Consider the following 23,294-nt stretch of genomic DNA (forward strand, 5'->3'; position numbering starts at 1 on the left):
TACATTCAAGAGATTTTTTGCCCATGTTTTCTTCTAAAAGTTTTATGGTTTCTTGGCTTACATTCAGGTATTTCATCCATTTCAAGTTTACTTTTGTGTATACAGTTAGGTACACATCTAATCCAGTTTCATTTTCTTGCATGTAGCTGTCTAGTTTTCTCAGCACTAGTTACTGGAGAGACTGTCTTTTCCCCATTGTATATTCATGGCTCCTCTATCATATATTAATTGGCCATATATGCATGGGTTTATTTCTGGCCTCTCTATTGTGTTCCATTGATCTATGGGTGTGTTCTTGTGCCAGTACCAAATTGTTTTGATTACTGCGGCTTTGTAGTAGAGCTTGAAGTTGGGGAGCATAATCCCCCCCCCCCATTTTATTCTTCTTTCTCAGGATTGCTTTGGCTATTCGGAGTCTTTTGTGGTTCCATATGAATTTTAGAACTATTTGCTCTAGTTTGTTAAAGAATGCTGTTGGTATTTTGATAGGGATTGCATTAAATCTGTAAATTGCTTTGGGAAGGATAGCCATTTTGACAATATTAATTCTTTGTATCCAAGAGCACGGGATAGATTTCCACTTATTTGTGTCTTCTTTAATTTCTCTCATCAATGTCTTACAGTTTTCAGAATATAGGTCTTCCTTAGCTAGGTTTGTTCCTAGGTATTTTATTCTTTTTGATTCAATTGTAAATGGAATTGTTTTCCTGATTTTTCTTTCTGACATTTTGTTCTTAGTATATAGGAATGCAACAGGTTTCTGTGTTTTAAGTTTATATCCTGCAACTTTGATGAATCCAGTTATTCTAATAGTTTTGTTTGATGGAGTCTTTAGGGTTTTCTATGTATAATATCATGTCATCTTCAAATAGTGGCAGTTTAACTTCTTCCTTACAATTTGAATGCCTTTTATCTCTTTTTGTTGTCTGATTGCTGTGGCTAGGACCTCCAGTACTATGTTGAATAAAAGTGGCGAGAATGGACATCCTTGTCTCGTTCCCAATCTTGTACCCCTCTGGCACCTTTTCCACTACTGGTAAATGTTAGCTGTGGTTTGTTGTATATGGCCTTTATTATGTTGAGATATGATATGTACCCTCTATTCCCATTTCACTGAGAGTTTTTATCATGAATGGATGTTGAATTTTGTCAAATGCTTTTTCAACATCTATTGAGATGATCATGTTATTTTTATCCTTTTTGTTAATGTGATTTATCATGTTGATTTATTTACAAATATTATACCATTCCTGCATCTCTGGAAGAAATCCCATTTGGTCATGATGGATGATTCTTTTAATGTATTTTTGAATCCAGTTTGTTAATATTTTGTTGAGGATATTTGCATCTATGTTCATCAGGGATATTGGTCTAAAATTTGATTTTTTTGTACTCTCTTTGTCTGGTTTTGGTATTAGAGTGATGCTGGCCTCATAAAATGAGTTTGGAAGTATTCTCTCCTCTTCTACCTTTTAGAATACTTTAAGAAGGATGAGTATCAGTTCTTCTTTAAATGTTTGGTAAAATTCATCTGTAAAGCCATCTGGTCCTATTGGGAGTTTTTTGAGTACCAATTCAATTTTGTTACTGGTAATTGTTCTCTTTAGATTTTCTGTTTTTTTTTCCTGGGTCATTCTTGGAAGGTTGTATTTTTTCTAGTAATTTCTAGAAAATTCTTCTAAGTTGTCCAATTTATTAGCATATCATTTTTTCATAGTATTCTTTAATAATTCTTCATATTTCTGTGGTATCTGTTTTGACTATTTCTTTTCATTTCTGATTTTGTTTATTTGTGTCCTCTCTCTTTCTTTCTTGATAGTCTGGCTGGAGGTTTGTATATTTTATTTATCTTCTCAAAGAACCAGCTCCTGGTTTCATTGATTTTTTCCTATTGTTTAATTCTTCTCTATTTTATTTATTTCTGCTCTGATACTTTATTATGTCCCTCTTTCTACTAACTTTGATTTTCATTTCATTTGTTTGTATTTTTCTAGTTTCTTTAGTTCTGAGCTTAGACTGTTTTTTTGGGATTTTTCTTGTTTCTTGAGGTAGCCCTATATTATTATGTACTTCCCTCTCAGAACCACTTTTGTTGTGTTCCACAGATTTTGGACTAGTGTATTTTTGTTTTCATTTGTCTCCAGGCGTTGCTTGATTTCTGTTTTGAGTTGCTCATTGATCCATTAATTATTAAGAAGCATGTTGTTTTGCCTCCATATTTTTGTGTGCTTTTTTTGTTTTTCATTGTGTAATTTATTTCTAGTTTCATACCATTGTGGTCTTAGGAGTTTCTTTATACAATATCAATCTTTTTAAATCTATTGAGGATCTTTTTGTGGCCTAGTATGTGATCTATTCTGGAGAATGTTCCATGTGCACTTGAGAGGAATGTGTATCCTGTTGCTTTTGGTTGGAGTGTTCTGTAGATGTCTGTTAAGTCTATCTGATCTAATGTGTTGTTCAGTGCCTCTGTTTCCTTATTTATTCTCTGTATGTTGATCTGTCTGTTGATGTGAGTGGTGTGTTAGAGTCTCCTAAAATGTAGATGTTACAATTTATCTCCCCCTTTCATTCTGTTAGTATTGCTTTACATATGTAGGTGCTCCTATGTTGGGTGCATAGATATTTACAATGGTTATATCCTCTTGTTGGACTGACCCCTTATCATTGTGTAATGTTCTTCTTTGTCTCTTGTTACTTTCTTTGTTTTGAAATCTATTTTTCCTGATATAAGTACTGCTACTCCTGCTTTTTTCTCCCTATTGTTTGCATAAAATATCTTCTTTCATCCCTTCATTTTTAGTCTCTGTATGTCTTTGGGTCTGAAATGAGTCTCTTGTAGGCAGCATAGAGATGGGTTTGGTTTCTTTATCCATTCTGCCACTCTATGTCTGTCTTTTGATTGGTGCATTCAGTCCATTTACATTTAAGGTAATTATTGATAGGTATGTACTTACTGCCATTTTATTAGCTGTTTTCTGTTTGTTTTTATAGCTCCTCTCTGTTCCTTTCTTCCTCTCTTATACTCTTCTCTTGTTATTTGATGGTTTTCTTTAGTGTTGTGGTTGTATTTCTCTTTAAAAATTTTTTTGTGTATCTATTATAGACTTTAGGTTTGTGGTTATCATAAGGATCAAGGATAGCTTCCTGAATATGTAAGTCTATATTAAGTTGCTGATTGCTCTATTTCAAACACAATCTAAAAGTACTTCTTTTTTTCTTCTTCTTCCTCTCCATACTTTATGTATTAGACATCATAATCTGCATTTCTTGTGTATCCCTTGATTGATTTTGTGTATTTGTTTTCACTACTTTTCAATGTTTTGTTTTGTTTTAATTTCTTGCTTGGTAAGTAATGGTCTAATACTTTACTGGGGTTTATTTTCACTGGTGAATACTATTTAGGCTTAGGAACATTTCCATCTACAGCAATCCCTTTAACATATCCTGTATCGCTGATTTAGTGGTTACAAATTTCTTCAGCCCTCATTTATCTGGGAAATGTTTACTCTCTTCATCAACCCTGAATGATAATCTTGCTGGGTAGAGGACTTTTGGTTGGAGGTCCTTCTGTTTCAATACATAAAATATTTCATGGCACTCCCTTCTGACATGTAAAGTTTCTGCTGAGAAATCTGCTGATAGCTTTATGGGGTTTCCTTTATAAGTAATTTTCTGCCTCTCTCTAGCTCCTTTCAATACCCTTTCCTTATCCTTAATCTTTGTCATTTTAATTATTATATGTCTTGGTGTTGCCTTCTTAGGGTTCCTTTTGTTAGGGGTTCTCTGTGCTTACAGGACCTGGGTGTCTATTTCCTTCCCCAGATTGGAGAAATTTCAACAACTATTTTCTCAAAGAGACTTTCTATCCCTTTGTCTCTGTCTTCTCCTTCTGGCACTCCTATTATGCAAATATTGTTTCATTTGATTGATCACACAGTTCTCTTAGCATTCTTTCATTCTTAGAGATTCTTTTCTCTCTCTGTTCCTCAGCTTTGTTGTGTTCCTGTTCTCTAATTTCCATCTCATTGATTATCTCTTCTATTGGCTGCAGTCTATTATTCATTGCCTCCATTGTATTTTTCTTTTCAGTTACTGTATTCTTCATCTCCTAATGGATCTTTTTCAGCTCTTCTATTTCTTTGTTGAAATCTTACCCAAGATTTTCAACACTTTTCCAAAGGTCAATGAGCATATGATTGCCATTTTTAAATATTTATCAGGAAGATTGGTGATCTCCATTTCATTTAGCCCTCTTTCTGGTGTCTTATCCTGCTCTTTTGTTTGGAGCATATTCCTCCTCCTCCTCATTTTGTCTGTGTTTCTGTGTTTCTTCCTTTGTATTAGATGGATCCACTATGCCTCCTGGTCTAGAGAATACTGGCTTTATGAAGGAGGCATCTCTGATGCCCAGAAGCTCAAGACTCTTTGCTCACCTACTCCTGGATCTTCTCTGCAGCAGACACCTACCTGCTGCTGGTGGGCTGTGGGTGTGGCTGCCTTTCTGCCTCTCTGCCAGCAGTGGCCATTCTTGTCCTCTACAGCTGGCAGATTTCGTCCTCTGCAGCTGGCAACTCCCTCAGCTGGCCCTTTGTGAACCATGAAGCAGTGCTTGTGCTGGGATTGTAGTGGGTGGGGCTGCCTTCTACCTGCCTTGCAGTGATGGTGGTGCTGCTCGACTGACAGGGTAGGTGGAGCAGGTGCACAGGGGAGCATTGTGGGGCTGGGCCTCCAGTTAGGTTGAAGGAGAACTAGGAGTTGGCTCCTCTCTAGTTGGGCTGAGAGAGGGCCTGGAAACTAGGAAATCCTCCCTCTTTCTGCTCCGCAGGTGGGCAGACAGAGAAGTGCCTTGGGTCTGAGACACCAGAGGGGGATGGAGCATTTGGGGTTCTCACAAGCACCCAACCATTTGGGGTAAGGGAGGGCTGAGGAAGCATCATCCACTTTCCCTTTCTCCTGTGGAGAGAGCTCTATCCAACCCACACCCCTCTGGCATCTTTTCCACTGTTGGTAAATCTTTCAAACTGCCATCTCTGTTTCAGGGTCTCAGCAGGACTGGTGGAGCATGCCTGTCCTCCACAAGTGGCAGGTCTCACCCTCCCAGAGTGCTACAATTCTCCCTGGTGTCCAGCTCAACTAATCATCAAAGCCAGATGCAATGTGAACTTGTGTTCCCAGAGCATATCTCCAGGGCCAGGTGTGCAGAGTTTCTGAGTGCTTATCCCCTCCCCACTCCATTCCTCTTCCTCCTGCCTGTGAACTGGGATGCAGGAAGGGCTTGAGTCCTGCTTGATCATGGCTCTGCCACTTTACCCTTCTCTGTGTGGTCCTCTCTTCATCACCAGGTATAGATGGTCCATTCTGCAGTCTTCTGGTCATTTTCAGGGTTAGTTGTTTTTGATGTAGTTGCTTCCATTGTGTGTATGTGGGAAGAGGTTCATGCCTTGCCTTCCTACTCTGCCATTTTTTCCATTGAAAGTCTATTTATTAATTTAAAATGTGTAATTATGCTTTTATTCTGGCAGTGTCATTAAATTTTTTTCTTTTTGGTGGTAAAATACACACAACACAAAACTTACCATCTTAAAGATCTTGAGTGTGCAATTCAGCGGTATTAAATACAACTATGCTGTTGTGCAACCATCACAATCTTCCATCTCAGAACACTTTTTATCTTGTAAAACTGAAACTCTACGTCCATTAAACAATAATTCCTCATTCTTTGCTCCCCATATCCCCTGGCAACTACCATTATAGGCTCTGTTTTATTATTCTCTGTGTTGCACAGCCCTCCCTGTGCCCCCCCACACTATACATACTAATTGTAATGCCCCCTTTCTTTTTTCCCCGCCCTTATCCCTCCCTTCCCACCCATCCTCCCAGTCCCTTCCCCTTTGGTAACTGTTAGTCCATTCTTGGGTTCTGTGATTCTGCTACTGTTTTGTTCCTTTAGTTTTTCTTCATTCTTATACTCCACATATGAGTGAAATCATTTGGTACTTGTCTTTCTCTGCCTGGCTTATTTCACCAAGCATAATACCCTCTAGCTCCATCCATGTTGTTGCGAATGGTAGGATCTGTTTTTTTCTTATGGCTGCATAATATTCCATTGTGTATATGTACCACATTTTCTTTATCCATTCATCTACTGATGGACATTTAGGTTGCTTCCATATCCTGGCTATTGTAAATAGTGCTGCGATAAACATAGAGGTGCATCTGTCTTTTTCAAACCGGGCTGCTGCATTCTTAGGGTAAATTCCTAGAAGTGGAATTCCTGGGTCAAATGGTTTTCCTATTTTGAGCATTTTGAGGAAACTCCATACTGCTTTCCACAATGGTTGAACTAATTTACATTCCCACCAGCAGTGTAGGAGGGTTCCCCTTTCTCCACAACCTCGACAACATTTGTTATTGTTTGTCTTTTCGATGATGGTGATCCTTACTGGTTTGAGGTGATATCTCATTGTGGTTTTAATTTGCATTTCTCTGATGACAAGCGATGTGGAGCATCTTTTCATGTGTCTGTTGGCCATCTGAATTTCTCTTTAGAGAACTGTCTATTCAGCTCCTCTGCCCATTTTTAAATTGGATTATTTGCTTTTTGTTTGTTGAGGTGTGTGAGCTCTTTATATATTTTGGATGACAACCATTTATCGGATCTGTCATTTATGAATATATTCTCCCATACTGTAGGATACCTTTTTTGTTCTATTGATGGTGTCCTTTGCTGTACCCAAGCTTTTCAGCTTGATATAGTCCCACCTATTCATTTTTGCTTTTGTTTCCCTTGCCCAGGAAAGTATGTTCATGAAGAAGTCAGTCATGTTTATGTCCATGAGATTTTTGCCTATGTTTTTTTCTAAGAGTTTTATGGTTTCATGACTTACATTCAGGTCTTTGATCCATTTCGAATTTACTCTTGTGTATGGGGTTAGACAGTGATCCAGTTTCATTCTCTTAGCTGTCCAGTTTTGCCAGCACCATCTGTTGAAGAGACTGTCATTTCCCAATTGTATGTCCATGGCTCCTTTATCATATATTAATTGACCATATATGTTTGGGTTAATGTTTGGAGTCTCTATTTTGTTCCACTGGTCTGTGGCTCTGTTCTTGTGCCAGTACGACATTGTCTTGATTACTGTGGCTTTGTAGTAGAGCTTGAAGTTGGGTAGAGAGATCCCCCCCACTTTATTCTTCCTTCTCAGGATTGCTTTGACTATTCGGGGTCTTTGGTGGTTCCATATGAATTTTTGAACTATTTGTTCCAGTTCATTGAAGAATGCTGTTGGTAATTTGATAGAGATTGCATCAGATCTGTATATTGCTTTGGGAAGGATGGCCATTTTGACGATATTAATTCTTCTATGCCAGGAGCATGGGATGAGTTTCCATTTGTTAGTGTCCTCTTTAATTTCTCTTAAGAGTGTCTTGTAGTTTTCAGGGTATAGGTCTTTCACTCCTTGGTTAGGTTTATTCCTAGGTATTTTATTCTTTTTAATGCAATTGTGAATGGAATTATTTTCCTGATTTCTCTTTCTATTGGTTCATTGTTGGTGTATAGGAAAGCCACAGATTTCTGTGTGTTAATTTTGTATCCTGCAACTTTGCTCTATTCCTGTATAAGTTCTAGTAGTTTTGGAGTGGAGTCTTTAGGGTTTTTTATGTACAATATCATGCCATCTCCAAATAGTGACAGTTTGACTTCTTCTTTACCAATCTGGATTCCTTGTATTTCTTTGTTTTGTCTGATTGCCATGGCTAGGACCTCCAGTACTATGTTGAATAACAGTGGGGAGAGTGGACATCCCTGTCTTGTTCCCAGTCACAGAGGAAAAGCTTTCAGCCTCTCACTGTTCAGTATGATGTTAGCTGTGGGTCTGTCATATATGGCCTTTATTATGTTGAGGTACTTGCCTTCTATGCCCGTTTTGTTGAGAATTTTTATCATGAATGGATGTTGAATTTTGTCGAATGCTTTCTCAGCATCTTTGGAGATGATCATGTGGTTTTTGTCCTTATTTTTGTTGATGTGGTGGATGATGTTGATGGATTTTCGAATGCTGTACCATCCTTGCATCCCTGGGATGAATCCCACTTGGTCATGGTGTGTGATCCTTTTGATGTATTTTTGAATTCGGTCTGCTAATATTTTATTGAGTATTTTGCATCTACGTTCATCAGGGATATTGGTCTGTAGTTTTCTTTTTAGGTTGTGTCTTTGCGTGGTTTTGGTATTAGGGTGATGTTGGCTTCATAGAATGAGTTTGGGAGTATTCCCTCCTCTTCTATTTTTTGGAAAACTTTAAGGAGAATGGGTATTATGTTTTCTCTGTATGTCTAATAAAATTCCGAGGTAAATCCATCTGGCCCGGGGTTTTGTTCTTGGGTAGTTTTTTGATTACTGCTTCAATTTCATTGCTGGTAATTGGTCTGTTGAGATTTTCTGTTTCTTTCTGGGTCAGTCATGGAAGGTTGTATTTTTCTAGGAAGTTGTCCATTTCTCCTAGGTCTCCCAGCTTGTTAGCATATAGGTTTTCACAGTATTCTCTAATAATTCTTTGTATTTCTGTGGGGTCCGTCGTGATTTTTCCTTTCTCATTTCTGACTCTGTTGATGTGTGTTGACTCTCTTTTTCTCTTAATAAGTCTGGCTAGAGGCTTATCTATTTTGTTTATTTTCTCGAAGAACCAGCTCTTGTTTTCATTGATTTTTGTTATTGTTTTATTCTTCTCAATTTTATTTATTTCTTCTCTGATCTTTATTATGTCCCTCTGTCTGCTGACTTTAGGCCTCATTTGTTCTTCTTTTTCCAATTTCGGTAATTGTGACATTAGACTATTCATTTGGGATTGCTCTTCCTTCTTTAAATATGCCTGGATTGCTATATACTTTCCTCCTAAGACTCCTTTTGCTGCATCCCACAGAAGTTGGGGCTTTGTGTTGTTGTTGTCATTTATTTCCATATATTGCTGGATCTCCATTTTAATTTGGTCATTGATCCATTGATTATTTAGAAGCATGTTGTTAAGCCTCCATGTGTTTGTGAGCCTTTTTGCTTTCTTTGTACAATTTATTTCTAGTTTTATACCTTTGTGGTCTGAAAAGTTGGTTGGTAGGATTTCAATCTTTTGAAATTTACTGAGGATCTTTTTGTGGCCTAGTATGTGGTCTATTCTGGAGAATGTTCCATGTACACTTGAGAAGAATGTGCATCCTGTTGCTTTTGGATGTAGAGTTCTATAGATGTCTGTTAGGTCCATCTGTTCTAGTTTGTTGTTCAGTGCCTCTGTGTCCTTATTTATTTTCTGTCTGGTGGATCTGGCCTTTGGAGTGAGTGGTGTGTTAAAGTCTCCCAAAATGAATGCATTGCATTCTATTTCCTCCTTTAATTCAGTTAGTATTTGTTTCACATATACTGTTGCTCCAGTATTGGGTGCATATATGTGTATAATGGTTATATCCTCTTGTTGGACCAAGACCTTTATCATTTTGTAATGTCCTTTTTTTTATCTCTTGTTACTTTCTTTGTTTTGAAGTCTATTTTGTCTGATACTAGTATTGCAACACCTGTTCTTTTCTCCCTGTTGTTTGCCTGAAATATGTTTTTCCATCCCATGATTTTTAGCCTGTCCAAGTCTTTGGGTTTGAGGTGAGTCTCTTGTAAGCAACATATAGATGAATCTTGCTTTTTTATCCATTCTATTACTCTGTGTCTTTTGATTGGTGCATTCAGTCCATTTACATTTAAGGTGATTATTGAAAGGTATGTACTTATTGCCATTGCAGGCTTTAGATTCGTGGTTACCAAAGGTTCAAGGTTAGCTTCTTTACTACCTTACTGTCTAACTTAACTTGCTTATTGAGCTATTATAAACACAGTCTGATGATTATTTCTCTCCCTTCTTATTCCTCCTCCTCCATTCTTCATATGTTGGGTGTTTTGTTTTGTGCTGTTTTTAGGAGTGCTGCTATCTAGAGCAGTCCTTTAAAAATACCCTGTAGAGGTGGTTTGTGGGGGGCAAATTCCCTCAACTTTTGCTTGTCTGGGAATTGTTTAATCCCTCCTTCATATTTAAATGATTATCATGCTGGATACAGTATCCTTGGTTCAAGGCCCTTCTGTTTCATTGCATTAAATGTATCATGCCATTCTCTTCTGGCCTGTAAGGTTTCTGTTGAGAAGTCTGATGATAACCTGATGGGTTTTCCTTTGTAGGTGACCTTTTTTCTCTCTCTGGTTTCCTTTAGTACTCTGTCCTTGTCCTTGATCTTTGTCATTTTAATTATTATGTGTCTTGGTGTTTTCCTCCTTGGGTCCCTTCTGTTGGGAGTTCTGTGTGCTTCCATAGTCTGAGCAACTATTTCCTCCCCCAGTTTGGGGAAGTTCTCAGCAATTACTTCTTCAAAGACACTTTCTATCCCTTTTCCTCTCTCTTCTTCTTCTGGTACCCCTATAATACAGATATTATTCCTTTTGGATTGTTCACACAGTTCTCTTAATATTGTTTCATTCCTGGAGATCCTTTTATCTCTCTCTGTGTCAGCTTCTATGCGTTCCTGTTCTCTGGTTTCTATTCCATCAATGGCCTCTTGCATCTTATCCATTCTGCTTATAAATCCTTCCAGAGATTGAGATTGTTTCATTTCTGTAATCTCCCTCCGGACCTCATCCTTTAGCTCTTGTATATTTCTCTGCAGCTCTTTCATTATGTTTATAATTTTTATTTTGAATTCTTTTTCAGGGAGACTGGTTAGGTCTGTCTCTGCAGATCCTCTCTCAGGGGTTGTCTGAGCTATTTTGGACTGGACTAAATTTTTGTGCCTTTTCATGGTGATAGCGGTGGCTGTAGGCAGGTTGCGGGTGTGTCAGCTGGGAGAAGAAAGTCCTTTCCTGCTTGCTGGATGCCTTGCACTTCTCTGCTGCCTGTGTTGGTTACCCGCACTCCTGGAGCAACCTCTGGGTTAATCCCCTTAGCTGCTGTGTGCGGGTTCTGTCAGAGCAGTGTGGAGCCCTGAGGGGAGTGGCAGCCATGCCAGGTGCACTCCTCCACAATAACGGTGCCCCTGCCAGGCAGCTGTGTGCCAACAGTGGCATTTGGGTCTGGCCTGGGTGGCTGTGCATTGGGCTGGGATTCCATTCGGCTGCTGGGAGCATGGCTGCTCCCTCTAGCACCTCTGCAGGTGCTCACGGGCCTCTCCCGCGTGGACCTCTCCTGGGCTCCTCTGGCGCCACTGCCCCCAGCGCGCATGGGACACTCCCGGGGTGTTTGGTTGCTGCTGTGGTGGGCTCACACGAGCCGCTCCTGGTCCCCTCCAGTGCTGCCACCCCCAGCGTGTGCTGCCACTCTCCCACTACTGGGCTGGTGTGTCAGGGTCCGTGCCAGTTGTGGGAACGACTGTCAGGCTGCTTAGTGCCGTGAGGGGCTTTAGAGCTGTGCTGCCACCCAGGGGTTTAGGGCGCCTAAAAGTTCCCTGGGATTCCCAGCTGCTGGCTAAGGGTGCCGGGATGACTTCATCCAGCTGTGGGGGTCCCTGTCTCTTTAAGGCTTGCAAAAAGCATTCGCTTTTCTTTTGTCTCAGGGGCGCTGGTTGCGGGGACCTGTCTGCAGGTTTTGCTTTTCTGTTTCTCTAATATCCATCACTCTGTGCACCTTGTGTCTGTGCTCTGGGTGCGGATTTCGAGCTGGTTGTTTAGCAGTCCTGGGCTTTCACTCCCTCCCTGTTCTGACTCCTTTCTTCCTGCCAGGTTCTAGGGTGGGGGAGCGTTCAGGTCCCGCATGGCCGCAGCTTGTATCTTACCCCCTTTGTGTGATGTTGAGTTCTCGCCGATGTAGATGTATCCTGGCTGTTGTACTGCATCCACTGGTGTCTCTTTTAGGAATAGTTGTATTTATTGTATTTTCATAAAGATATATATTTTTGGGAGGAGATTTCCACTGAACTACTCATGCCACCATCTTCCTGTCATATAGTATTTGTATTTTTTATGATTGACTTATTTCATTTAGCACAATGTCCTCAAGGTCATTGATGTTGTAGCATATTAAAGAATTTCTTCCTTTTTAAGGCTGAATAAAATTTCATTATATGTGTATACCACATTTTACTTATCCATTCATCTATAGACACTTGGGTTCCACTTTTTATCTACTGTGAGTAATGCTGCTATGACCATGGGTGTACAAATATGTCACTTAGACCCTGCTTTCAATTCTTTTGGGTATATACCCACTAGTGGAGTTGCTGGGTCATATGGTAATTCTGTTCTTGATTTTTTTGAGGAACATCATACTATTTTACAATGGCATGCTGTTTTATTTTCCCACCTACAGTTCACAGGGTTCCAATTTCTTCACATCTTTGCCAGCTTTTGTTTTCTTTTTTGGTGGTAGCCATTCTACCTCTGTGAGGTGGTATCTCACTGTAGTTTTGATATGCAGTTCTTTAGCAATTAATGATGCAGAGCATCTTTTCATGTGCTTATTGGTCATTCATATTTCTCCTCTGGAGGAATAACTATACAAGTATTTCACCTGTTTTTGAATCAGTTAGTTTGTTTTTTGTTGTTGTTGAGACTTAGGAGTTCTTCTTATTTCTGGGTATTAATCCTATATCAGATGTATGAGTTGAAAATGTTCTCTCTCATTGTGGGTTGCTGTTTTACTCTGTGGGTAGTGTACAAAAAAAGTACAAAGTACACAAAATAGACTAAGTTCAATTACTCTATTTTTCCTTTTGGTACCTGTGCCTTTGGTGTCATTTTCAAGAAATGATTGTCAAACCCACTGTCATCAAGGCTTTGTCCTGTTTTGTTCTAAGAGATCTATTGTTTTAAATCTTACATTTAGGTCCTTGATCCATTTTGAGTTAATTTTTTGTGTATGGTGTTAGGTAAGGGTCTAATTTCATTCTTTTGCATGTGGATATCCAGTTTTCCAGCACCATTTGCTGAAAAGATAGTCTTCTCCTCATTGAAAATGAGGTGTCTTGGCACCCTTGTGACTAATCATTTGGCAGTATATATGGGTGTTTATTTCTGGGCTCTCTATTCTATTTTGTTGGTATGTATGTTGGTCTTTATGCCAGTACCACACTGTTTTGATTGCTGTGACTTTGTAGTGGATTTTGAAATAAGGAAGTGGGAGACAGCTAGTTTTATTATTCTTTTTCAAGATTATTTTAGGCATTTGGGCTTGCTTGAGATATCATATGAATTTTAGGATGTGTTATTGTATTTCTGCAAAAACACATCATTAGATTTTCATAGCGATTGCATTGACTCTATAGACCACCTTGGGTATATTGACATTTTAACAACATTAGACCTTCTAATCTATGAACATGGGATGTATTCCATTTATTTATGTCTTCTTTAATTTCTTTTAACAATATTCTGTTGTTTCATTATACAAGCCTTTCATTTTGGTTTAGTTAATTCTTAAGTGTTTTATTCTTTTTGATGGTGTTGTGAAAGGAATTGTTTTTGTTTCTCAGCTTGTTCATGTTCTTGAATAGAAATCCAGCTGATTTTTGTGTGTTGACTTTGTATCCTGCTACTTTGCTGAATTCATTTTATTAGTTCTAATAGCTTTTCTGTGAAATCTGTAGGGTCTTCTATGTATAGGATCATATCATCTGCAAACAGATAATTTCACTTCCTCCTTCCCAATCTGGATGCCTTATATTTCTTTTTCTTGTCTTATTGCTCTGGCTAGAACTTCCAGTACTAATTGAGTAGAAGTTGTGAAAGTAATCATCCTTTTCTTGTACCTTATCTTTGAAGAAAAGGTTTTAGTCTTTCACCATCAAGTATGATGTTTGCTGTGGGCATTTTGTTAAGATTATATTAAATATATTTTAGGAAGAACCGACATATCTTTTTACTCAAGAGTATGTTATATCTTCCCAATTGGTCACATCTTTTTTTTGTCCCCTTTGTAATATTTCAAAGATATCTTCATGTAGATATTGAACATTTCTTAAGTTTATTTCTGTTATTTTACTTTTTTTGGTTAATATAAAAGGAGCCTGTTCACTGATATCTTTGCACTGGTTGCCATTTGCATGTATATATAATCACTTTTGATTTCTGTATATTTGTTTGTACCTAGTCATTTTACTAAATTCTTTTATTGTTTATAACCATTGTTTTTATTTGATTCTTTGGGTTTCCTAGGTATAAAATGATTAGTGCAAATAATGTAATTTACCTCTTTCTTCCCAATTTTTGAATCCTTTGTTTCTTTCTCTTGCTTAATTGCTTTAACTAATTCCTTCAGAACAATGTTAAATAGTAGTTTGGATATGAAACATCTCTTATTGTTCCTGAAATTCATAGGAATACATCTAACACTTTTTCACATGTTTCATCTTTTTATTCTCAGTTTTATTACCCTTTTATTCTTTTATTACCTTTTCTACTTGTTCTGTACTGTTGGGGTTAAGAGTCTGCAAACTGTATTTACCTGGCTCCCTTGCTTGCTTGCTTCTTTGTGGGTTCTGCTAATAGTCAATATTGGAGGCAGATCAGGTTGTGGGAGGAAGAGGACATCTTCCCGCTTTCAAACTGAACTGTGTGGCAGTTGTTGGCAGTGGTGATGGTGCAGCAGCAGTGGGGTTGGGGCGACTCCAGACTCCATCAGCCTAACCCAAAGGCTGCACCTTTTTAGCAATTCCAACTCTTCCCTCTTTTTAGATCTAGAACATGTTGTGACAGTGTTGATGACAGGACAGCAGCAGGGGTTTGTGGGCTCTAGCCTTGGGGTAAGTGGCTCATGATCTCTGGGTATCCTCCCTTCTCCCTTTTTGCCCCTGCAATCTTCCTAACTTCTCCCTTTGGTTTAATACATTTTAAACTAGTTCTCTACATTATGTTTCTTCTGTTTGAAATTGCTAGAGTGATTTCTGTTTGTCTGACTGGGCCTTGACTAATATACCCATTAGGAATGATGTGGACTTTGGGGTTGAGATAAAAATACTTACCTATGTTAAATAAGTATTGAGGTGAATGTTTCATACCAAATCCTCTGTCCTCAAACCTCTCATAACCTTTCTTCTATCCTTACTGTCAATTGGTGAATTTGCCTCATGCTTTATGACAGACCCTATCTGATATAAACTTCTTTATTTTCTATCCTAAGGCCTGCAGATTATCTGCATCTTCTCCCATCCTCTTCCCTCATTATACTGGAGGATGTGTTATTACTTCTGTCAAGGGTCAATCTCTGTATATATCACAGCCTCTTTCACCTTCTTGATTTCTCTCATAACAGCCTTGTTGAGATATAGTTCAAATTTATATACCATAACATAACATTTTGCCCATTTAAATTATGCTATTCAGTGTTTTTTTTAGTATATTCAGAGTTGTACAACCATCACCACAATTAACTTTAGAATATTTTCATCACCCTAAAAAGGTACTCTATACTTATTCACTGTTACTCCTCTTTCTCCCAAGTCCCCTATCACCATCAATTTACTTTCTGTCTTTATGGATTTACTTATTTTGGACATTTCATATAAATGAAACCATACCATATGAGGCCTTTTGTGACCAGCTTCTTTCACTTGGGGTAATGTTTCCAAGATTCATTCATACTGTAGCAGGTGTCAATGCCTTATCTTTTTTTATGTCTGAATAACATTCCTTATATAAATATTCTATATTTTGTTTATGCATCATCAGTTGATGTTCATCTGGGTTGTTATAATTTTTGGGATATTATGAACAATGCTGCTATGAATTTTAACCTTAGTTTTATCTTCTCTCTCTCCTAAATCACTAATCTCTACTGCTCAGTAGATCTTTGAACATGCTAATATGCTCTAATATATGTCAGGTTAATAATAAATTAATCTTCTTGTGACTCTACATCTCCCTGTAGCTACCACCCATTTTATAGGCCTACTTCATATTTATACTTCTTGAGTCATCTGCTCTTGTCTCCATTTCCTCACCTTCCTTTCACTCTTACTCTCTTTCCAATCCATCACTCTAATCTTGATTGTTAACAACTTTTTATTGTTAAAAACTATTCTTCTCAAGGCTGTCAATGGCTTCCACATTGCCAGACCCAGGCAATATTCCTGCTTTTACTTTATGTGACCTCCTAGTGGCTTCAGAAAGTTGGTACTGCTTCGTCCTTGAAATACTGTCCTGAGGTTATCCTGAGGCTGTCCTGACCTCCCAGTTTTATTCTTCCCATACTACTCCCTGGGCTGCTCCTTCTCAGTCTCCCTTTTAAGGCCTTTCTCATCTTTTCAACCTCTAGATTTTTGGATTTGGCCTTAGATCTGCCTCTCTCTAAATTCTCTCATTAAGTAATTTCTTTTTTAAAAATTATTTTGGTATCATTAATATACACATGAGCAACATTATGGCTACTACATTTCCCCCATTATCAAGTCCCCACCACATACCCCATACAGTCACTGTCCATCAGTGTAGTAAGATGTTATAGAATCACTACTTGTCTTCTCTGTGCTATACTGCCTCCCCTGTGCCCCCCTACAATATGTTCACTAATCCTAATGCCCTCTTTCCCCCTTATCCCTCCCTCCCTTTCCACCCATCCTCCCCAGTCCCTTTCCCTTTGGTAACTGTTAGTCCATTCTTGGGTTCTGTGATTCTGCTGCTGTTTTGTTCCTTCAGTTTTTTCCTTGTTCTTATACTCCACATATGAGTGAAATCATTTGGTACTTGTCTTTCTCCGCCTGGCTTATTTCACTGAGCATAATACCCTCTAGCTCCATCCATGTTGTTGCAAATGGTAGGATTTGTTTTCGTCTTATGGCTGAATAATATTCCATTGTGTATATATACCACATCTTCTTTATCCATTCATCTACTGATGGACACTTTTAGGTTGCTTCCATGTCTTGGCTATTGTAAATAGTGCTGTGATAAACATAAGGGTGCATCTGTCTTTTTCAAACTGGGCTCCTGCATTCTTAGGGTAAATTCCTGGGTCAAATGGTATTTCTATTTTTAGTTTTTTGAGGAACCTCCATATTTCTTTCCACAATGGTTGAACTAATTTGCATTCCTACCAGCAGTGTAGGAGGGTTCCCCTTTCTCCACATCCTCACCAACATTTGTTGTTGTTTATCTTTTGGATGTTGGCCATCCTAACTGGTGTGAGGTGATATGTCATTGTGGTTTTAATTTGCATTTCTCTGATGATTAGTGATGTGGAGCATGTTTTCGTGTGCCTGTTGGCCATCTGAATTTCTTCTTTGGAGAAATGTCTGTTCAGATCTTGCCCATTTTTTAATTGGCTCATTTGCTTTTTGCTTGTTGAGGTGCATGAGTTCTTTGTATATTTTGGATGCAAACCTCTTATCAGATGTGTCATTTATGAATATATTCTCCCATACTGTAGGATGCCTTTTTGTTCTACTGATGGTGTCCTTTGTTATATAGAAGCTTTTTGGTTTGATATAGTCCCATTTGTTCATTTTTGCTTTTGTTACCCTTGCCTATGGAGATATGTTCATGAAAAAGTTGTTCATGTTTATATTTAAGAGATTTTTGCCTATGTTGTGTTCTAAGAGTTTTATGGTTTCATGATTTACATTCAGGTCTTTGATCCATTTCGAGTTTACTTTTGTGTATGGGGTTAGACAATAATCCAGATTCATTCTCTTGCATGTAGCTGTCCAGTTTTGCCAACACCAGCTGTTGAAGAGGTTGTCATTTCCCCATTGTATATTCATGGTTCCTTTATTGTATATTAATTGACAATATATGTTTGGGTTAATATCTGGACTCTCTATTCTGTTCCACTGGTCTATGCATCTGTTCTTGTGCCAGTACCAAATTGTCTTGATTACTGTGGCTTTGTAGTAGAGCTTGAAGTTGGGTAGAGAGATCCCTCCCACTTTATTCTTCCTTCTCAGGATTGCTTTGGCTATTCGGGGTCTTTTGTGGTTCCATATGAATTTTAGAACTATTTGTTCCAGTTCATTGAAGAATTCATTAAGTAATTTCACCCATTTTCATGGCCTTCAATACAATGTGTGTGATTATTACTCACATATTTATCTCTTCAGTGAAGGTTTTCCTCTGAGTTCCATTCAGATTTGTGTATCCAGATGCCCTCTTGCCTCTTCCTCAGCATGTGTCCTGGATGTGTCAAACTTAACATGTCCAAAATGGGATTTATAAGACTCCCGAAATCTCGTTTCACTTTCTGCCTGTCTCTTCACTATCTCAGTAAGTGACACCATCAGTTGCTCAATTATTCAAACAAAAACCTATGACTTAACTCTTTCTCCTTCTCCTTCTCCCTTCCGCCCTCCTTCCACTTAACCTCTTCTTCCTCCTCCTCCTTCTCTCTTTTTAAACTTGGCATATTGGGACATTTTCAGTATACATAACATTGGTAGACTAGTATGGTACACCCCCATGTGTACATCAACCAGCCCCAACACAACTCTCACACCATGGTCGACCCTTCCCCATCTCCTCCTCACTCACTTTGTCCTTCTGCCCCCCAAGTATGGTTTTGAAGTAAATCCCAGACATCATGCCATTTCACCTGTAAATATTTTAATATATGTTTTTAAAAGAGACATAAAAAATAAGCACAATATTACCACACCTAAAAAAGCCTAACATAATTCTTAGGACTCATTTTTGGTTTTTCATTTTCCATCCCTCCCACATCCAAGCCATCTCCAAGTCCTGTCAGCTCTGCTTCCTGAAGGATCGTGATTTCATGCACTTATGTCCTTTGCACTGGCACAGTCCTGGAGCAAGCTGCCACCTGTCTCTGCCTGACCCACTACAATAGCTTCACGACTGGTTCCCACTGCCACTCCTCACTTAAAATCCTGTAGTGAATTCCCATTAACTTTGGCATAAAACTCAGCTCCTTTCCACGGTCCAAAGGCCTGTAAGACCTGGCCCCAGCCCACTTCTCCTGTGACATCCCCTGTCCCATGCTTCATGCAATCTTTCAGGTTCCTCAGACTCTAATTCTTTTTTGCTTCAGTGCCTTTGAACTTGTCATTTCCTTGCCTAACATGCTCTCACCCTCTTCAGCAGTCCTCTTCTCCCTCCTGCCTAGTTAATGTTTACTCACTTTCCTGGCCTTCCATTGAGCATCCTTTCCCTTCCCCCAGCCAGGTCAGGAGGCCTTACCTCAGTTTATTGCTGTTCTTATCTGATTAGTATCTATCTATAAGCTCTGTAAGATTAAGAATTGTGTCTTTTTTCCTTATCGCCTCATGTCCAGCACCTAGCATGATGTCAGGCAAGTAGTAGACACTGAAAGCATGTGTGTCAAATAAACGATGAATAGATTTAACATGTTTTATAATTTAAAAATTTTGTTCATATTAAAAAATCTGCTACCTCCTTAGTGAGTTAGCTTTACAGTGTCAGAAAGCATCTTGGCACCTCCATATACTCAGAGCCATTTCCAGTGTTGGCCTCAGGGGCCACTCAACATGTATTTATTGGATGGATGAATAAATAGTCTATATCACTGAGAAAAGGGTCCATACACTGAGAAATGTCTATATCATTGAGGGCCTTATAAGCCAACCTAAGGCGTTTGGATTTTATTGTGCAGGAAATGGGAAGGAGTTATATGGTCTGATTGGCTTGTTGGAAACATTTCTGACAACTGACTTATGGGAAAAAAGACGAGGCTGAGAGACCAGTTAAGACGTGATTTGTAATGGTCCAATGAAAGGATAATGAGAGACAGAGCAATGGGGGTAGAGAGGAGATTTATGTCACAAGTGTTAGGAAGATAACATTGATGATAGTTTTAAAAATTTAAAACATTTAGGAAAATATGCATAACATGAAAGTTACCATTTAAATTACTGTAAAATGTATAGCTCAGTGGCATTGAATACATTCCCATTATTGTGCAACCATCACCATCATCCATCTTCACAACTTTTTGATCTTCCCAACTGAAACTCAATACCTGTTAAAAAATAACTCCTTATTAGCTCATGGCAACCATTAAACATTTATAATGCTCAGCAGATTGATTACTCTGAGACTTCTGTCTCTATTCACTGGATATAATTTGCCAGAATAAGGAGATTTTTTTCTTGAAAGATGGTGAATATGGTTTTGCCACGCTGACTTTGAGGTGATATATTCAATGAGCAGTTGAATATTGAATCTGGTATTTCAAAGAACATTTTAGCCTAGAGGTAAATATTTGAGATCCATCAGTATAGAGGTTGCATCTGGTCCTAAACTCCAAACCAGAAACTCTTCCTGTGCTCTTTGATTTGGTTGGTTAAAATTCCCCCAAGTCAAGTACCTGGGAGCCATCCTTCACCCTCCTGTTCTCTCAGCCCTGTCCCCCATTCACTCCATAACTAAATCTTATCATGTATTTCCAAATATCTTCTAAACATACCTTGAATCTTCTCTTTTTTATCCCAACAACCAGGGCTTTAGTTCAGGCCCACATCATCTAGTTTCACAACCATGTAACTAATGGATTCCCCTGTTTCTAGTTTTGACACCTTCAAGTCCATTCTCCACACATTATTTAAATAATACCATGCCTTTATTTAAAAATTTGCACTGTTTCCTCATTGTCTACAGGATGAAGTCCATGGTCCTTACTACTTGGAAAGATTGTCTGTGATCCGCCTCTAACTGACACCCCAGCCTCTTCTCTGGGGTTTTCTCCCTTGCTGACTGTGCTTCCACAGCCCTGCATATGTGGTCCCCCTCCTGGCCAGCTGTTTCATCCTTGGCTCACTCCCTCTCTTTGTCAGATTCAGCTTGGACTCTTCTTTGCCAGAATGGCTCTCCTGATGATTCCCTTATTCTGATATGGTTCTGGGTCTCTCTTCCCTCACACTACACACAGATACCATTATTGTACTTACCATATTGTGCTGAAAATGTCTGTTTACATATCTGTCTCCCTTAATGGCCTGTTGGCTTATTGAGCACAAGAACCATGTCTTCCTGTAGCCCCAACTCAATAATAATCAATACTGTTACAGAATGAATGAATGCTGTATAGAAATAGGAGGCATAAGTAGTAAACCAAACACACATATAGGAAACTATTAAGTGAAATTCAAAGTGGTACTGCATGTGATTAGTGTAAAATATGTGTGGGATAGACTAAATTCTCTGTGCAGGAGCAAACTCTGGGGATATATTCTCCTCTTCCCATGGTGGACATTGTTGTTATTTCACTGGGTGGGCTGTTGTTACTGGAAACTATTTTTGTATTTTGCAAAGTGGAAGTAATTAGTATTTAGAAACTTGTTATACAAAAGTGTGTTCCCTGGACCACTAATATTGGCCTTCCCTGGGCCTTCATTAGGAGTGCAGGGCTCCGGGCCCCACACCAGGCCTATTGAATTTATGTGTGCATTTCTCACAAGATCCCAAGGCCATTCCTATGCACATACAAGGTTGAAAAACACTGTCTCAAGAAACAACTTTCTTGGCTAAAAGGGATGGAGCTTGTCAGCTCAGGTCCTTGGTCCCTCTCACTTCTCTAGGAAGCTGTGTTGTGTGGGGCTTGGCTGGCTGGACATTCCAGAGCATGGCTTCAGGGAGGGGTGGTGGCAAAGGGCTCAGTCCAGCAGCTGTGCCCAGATGCATGGAGCTAGAGGCTCGGCACCTCACAAGCGGTGTCAAACAGAAGCTGCTGGAGACTTGCGGCTGGACTTGGCCAAACAGGCCCAAATGTAGTCAAGCCAAGATCAGGTGAGGGGAGGTGTGTGGCAATTGGAGGCCTGGTCAGTGAGCACAGGTCAGGGCCAGAGGATCAGATGATACAATTCCTGGGGTTGGGGCAAGGACTGGGGCTGGGCACTCAGCTTCAGGAATGGGGTGAGGCTCAGGGCTGGAGTAAAGGTCAGAATGTTGAGTGTAAACATACTTCTTTATCATCCAAAGCAATGCTTCTACCTTTGAAGGGTTGGCTGTGCTTTATCCTTCAGTTGGCAGACTTGCATTCTTCTCTGGTCACCGGACAGATCGCAGGGAGCGTGGGGGGGAGTGGCAGAGGACCGTGTGCCCTGCCAGCATGCTCATGTGCTCTCCTTGTGCATTTGCTTTTTGTGACTCCTGCATGTAGCCTCTTCTTTCAAATATGATGTTTGGTATTTCACAGCAAAAATAATGGAAGCTATTGGATGTGAGTCAGAATGTGGCTGTGATGTGTGCTGAGAAGTAGAAACCTTCCCTTTCCCTCTACTGGGAGAGAGAGACTTGGGTCAGATTTGGAGCTTACACTTGGCCTGGGAGGGCTGAATGACCTATTCAAGCTAATGCAGGCTTGAAGTCCCCTGTTCCTCGGCACAGTCAGGGTTATCATTTTGCAAGGAATAGGGTAAAATCTTAACATTGGGAGCAATATACACTTTCTTAATATGAAGCCACATTTTATTGACTTGGGAGAAAAGTTAATCCTTGCTCTGATGAAGTGTGCTTCTTTTTAGGTAACTTGTGGGGAAATTGGTTACAGCACATAGGGTCTAGGTCATTCATCAGAGCAGAGATAGCTCCTCCCCCACTTCGGATCTGGTAAAACATGGAGAGAAGCAAGCTTCTGTGAACATTGGGCTAAAATCTGGAGCTTGAACATGGGTTGAGAGAGAGCAAAGTTCCACAAGGAACTCTTTTCTTCTTAAGATCTAGGTCTGTAAGGGCTTTTCTGCTTGTGTGTGTCAAGGGAGTGACTTGTTTAGACAAGGAATTGTTGCCAGTCCTTTTCCTCTAGACTTCTCCGTAATAGCGCCTGGCCAGACAGGAAAGGAGTGGTGTAGATTTTATCATAGCACTGGGCGGAAGTTTCTGCCTGGGGAAGCGTGGAGGGGCAGGAGGATACTGGCAGGGCTGAGGCAGGCTGTGGCTTGGAGGAGGCACTTCTCCCCACTCCCTGGGTTTGCTAGTGGAGCTGTCTCTTTGATCCGTGGGGCTGCAAGGGGCTTCCTGGTAGGAGTAGACTGGAAGCTGTTTTACCTGGATTCTGACTCCTTTCCTCTCATTGGGGAGCAAAGTACTCCCTAGTATCCCAGAAAGAAGGGGTCTTATTATCACTTGAGGAAGCAGAACTATATGGCCTGGGCCTTGTATTCATGAAAGGCCTCAAATATAGACTTTGCCCTATTGCCAAATAAGGTCATGTTGTCTTTGTGTTTACTAGTTGTGTTCAGAGTTTTGGCTGGTTAAAAACAAATATCTAAAATATACCAGTATTTTAGTAGCTCTGTTCTGGCATTTCTTCATTTTTTAGTATACCCACAGCCTGGAAAATGCAGGCAGCCTCTTTCACCACAAA

Source organism: Manis pentadactyla, chromosome 9 (assembly GCF_030020395.1).
Source record: "Manis pentadactyla isolate mManPen7 chromosome 9, mManPen7.hap1, whole genome shotgun sequence".
In the NCBI taxonomy this organism is placed as follows: domain Eukaryota; kingdom Metazoa; phylum Chordata; class Mammalia; order Pholidota; family Manidae; genus Manis; species Manis pentadactyla.